Source organism: Melospiza melodia, chromosome 7 (genome assembly GCF_035770615.1).
Source record: "Melospiza melodia melodia isolate bMelMel2 chromosome 7, bMelMel2.pri, whole genome shotgun sequence".
Lineage (NCBI taxonomy): Eukaryota > Metazoa > Chordata > Aves > Passeriformes > Passerellidae > Melospiza > Melospiza melodia.
Window position 1 is genome coordinate 17,879,259 of NC_086200.1, and position 3,295 is coordinate 17,882,553.

At 36.7% G+C, this 3,295-nt stretch overlaps 1 long non-coding RNA gene across 2 annotated transcripts; it reads left to right on the top strand.

Annotated features, from left to right (window-relative positions):
* The first annotated feature begins 262 nt into the window (after positions 1–262).
* Positions 263–3,067, top strand: LOC134420525 (uncharacterized). Of its 2 annotated transcripts, XR_010028377.1 has the most exons (4): positions 263–471; positions 1,688–1,834; positions 2,126–2,212; positions 2,298–3,067. It is a non-coding gene; the product is annotated as an uncharacterized LOC134420525 (long non-coding RNA). The 2 variants fall into 2 exon arrangements; XR_010028376.1 differs by lacking the exon at positions 2,126–2,212.
* The last annotated feature ends 228 nt before the right edge of the window (positions 3,068–3,295 follow it).

Sequence of the window (3,295 nt, forward strand, 5' to 3'; positions counted from 1 at the left end):
GGGGGTGAGAGGTGTGGCCTGGGCTTGTGCTGTGGGAGGAGCTGGGTAAGAAATGAAACTGAACAGAAAAACAGTGACTTTGGAATGCTGGGGTTGTGCTAAATCTGGTCATGTATTTGTGTGAACTTTGTAACAGTCTGTGATTATAGATTACATACAAATAAACAAACAACAAAGCAAAACTCTCTTTTATTTTAGTTAATTTTAACTAGCTAAAGCAAAAACGTTCCCTAAACTGTAAAGTTTTTCAGTGACTTTTGATTGCTGGGGTTGTACCAAACCTGGTCATATTTTTGTGTGAACTTTGTAGCAGTCTGCGATTGTAGACTGTGCTCTGTAATTACACCAAGAAGATTTTTAACAACTGAATTCAAATCAATATTTCCTTGCTGTCACATAACTCTTTTGTAGGAGAATCTTGTAAAAGAGCACTCTGGCAGTGTGATTCCTGACAGTGAAAAGAAACACAAGGTAACTTTAACTTTTTAATTGCTTCTACAATTTGGTAATATTTGTATTTGTAGAATCAATTGAAGTGCCATGAGAATTTATTTGCATTCAACAAAAGACATTGGAATGCTTTTGACTTCAATCTTTTTAAATTATAGAAAATACAAATTTATGTTCCTGACTCCTAAACCTTGTTTAGATCTATACAGTGAATCTATTCATGTAAAAATAGAAAATCTCCAAATTATATTCCTGAAATAAAAAAAAAATAAAATAAAAATAAAAACTGCCTCCTTCAGTACAGGAAGCCTCTTGGGCAGTCCAACATTGAAGTTTTGTAACTCCTAACAGTGAATTTTTCTTGTTGCATTTTTCTGCCTATATTTCTTACTTCTCTGTAGATGATTTTTTCCCCCCTGGGATAAGAAGGGATTTTAAAGGGTCACACCATTCCATGGAGATATTAGACAGCAGTTTCTGGAAGGGCTCTCCCAGTGTGTAATTTTTCTTGCTCAGTTGTTGATTTTTTAATGTCTCTAGAACTGATTTACTTAGTCTTTAAAAGTGTCCATTTGTAAAGGCACTTTTCCTCTATGAAAGAAAAAAAAGCTGATACAGCTGTAAAAATGGTCAAAGTATCAAAGTAGTCCTGATTGCAGAACTCACCCTTCTTCCCTGTCAGGAGTTCACTTGTGGTTTTCACATTGGAACAATGGAATCCAGCACCATTTTGATGTTATCTGTCTAAAAAAGGACTGCACTGGACCATTCAATGCTTCTCAGTTTCACTTCTAGTGAAAAGACTATTTTAAATAACACCAATCTTGATGTAGCTATCAATCTTTCTCTGAAAGCCTTTTCCTGCAGTTTTGTTTGTTCCCATTTTCTTTGATGTTTGATAGAGTCCAATGTAGTGGCTACAGTTCAGAATAACCTGAATTTCTGCAGATAAGCACGGAGAACTTAAATACCATGTGCCATGAAACTCAGCTCTTCCATAGCTTCCCCTTCATTCTCCTCATTTGGCAACAAAAATAATATAAAAAATGATATTTCCACCCCACCCCACTTTGTTTGGGTCTTTGCTTCATGTTTGGATGGAAAGATCAGAGTTCCACCATTTCTCTCAGGTGAATTCTGGGACACTCAGACTGTCAACTGGCTCCTGAGTTTGGCTTTAGATTCCATACTTACCCCATAAAATATAATCTAAAAAGAGAAACATTTTCTTTCCCAGACATGTGTTATAAAGACTCCTCCAATGGATAAAATGCAGAGTGGAAGAAGCACAAACCTGCCTGCAGGGCAGAGCAGCAGGAAAAAGCAGAAAGTGCTTGTGCAGCTGGACACTGAGTCAGACAGCTCTGAGCACACTGACCTCCTGGTAAGAGCCAGAGAACAAATCATGTGCTGAGCAGCTCTGAGCAGCTCTCACTGCTGGGGCTGAGAATGGAAATAAAGAGTTTGGGCTTCCACATTCCAGCCAATATTTATGTGTATATTTTTAATTTATTGGTTCTTTCTGGAATTGTCATTGTATGTATATAATTAACATTCTTTTTATTGAACTGTTATGCCTCATAATGACATCTTTTTTTTCATAGTCTAATATCCTTAGGGGGAAAGAAAAAGTATTTTTAATATAGTGTGACTAAGTAACTTTTTAATTTATTAGAGCATAGTCTCGGAAGAAGAAATGTTTAAAAATTTGTACAAAGATTATCCACAAGCTTCACAGTTACATTCCACAGCACCAAAAAAGGTATGTTAGCCTTTCCTAAGATTAAACCAAGCAGTTAATCAGATTGTTTACAGAAACGAAAGGATGGCTTTATTTTCCTTCCTAGAGCCCAGCTCCATGCAGTGTGAAATCTCCAGGCTCTGCTCTGAAACTCAAAACCATGAGGAGGATGCGCGAGGCGGGCTGGACTGTGCTCTCCAAAATGGACAGGAAAAGGAAAATTAAAGATGCTGTAAAGATGCTGTAAAGATGCTCTTTGCTTAAAATCCAGAAATGCCCAGTGCCCTGGCATTGCTTGCAGGGCTGTTTTTCTCTCAGAGTTGGTGCTTTGTTGCATTTTTCTGTCATACTCAGTGTGTTTAATACTGTGTTCATTCCTTTACACATATAAACTTTATAGATCTATAACTGCAACCCCTGCAGAGCATCTTCCACCTTTCCTCCCTTGTGCTTCAAAATGTTGGGACACAAATTAGCCAATTTTAAATTTGGAAATAAATAGAACTACACAGAAAGTTGTTTCAAAGCTGCTTCTGGCTTAGAAATTAGAAATTCTGGTTTCAAAGAACTTCTGTTCTTTTACATTTACTCTGTTTTCCTTAACATATAACTACTTAGTGGAAGAAATGTAGCTGTTAAATGAATGTTCTTTTACCTGAAGTCCTCTTGCTTTTTCCTGCATTTTAATGGCTGTTAGACCTGTCTTTTTAGACTGTTTTGTTTTCAGTATGTTAAAATGGTTTCGAAACTTCTAAAATTTCAGTAGAATTACTTGTATTTAAAAAGATTTCAGCTTCACAAGGAGTAAAATATGCACGTTATAAGATTGTGAAACCAATGTGAAGATGCCATTAAATTGTTTATCTGAAATATAAAGTGTGGGACTATTTGTTGTTGCTTTAAATATTTGAACACGGACATAAATCACCCACCAGCCTTCCTAGGGACCAGCAGAACTGCAAGGATAGATTAGAACATCTATTTCTGTATTAATCCTTGGTTAATCTTTGTCAGGATCTCTGGCTGGTCAGAGTGACCCTGAGAAAAGTTCCAAAGTCTCTTTTCCCAGTCTGGTGCTTGAAGAAGGAGTCAGGGCTCTTCATT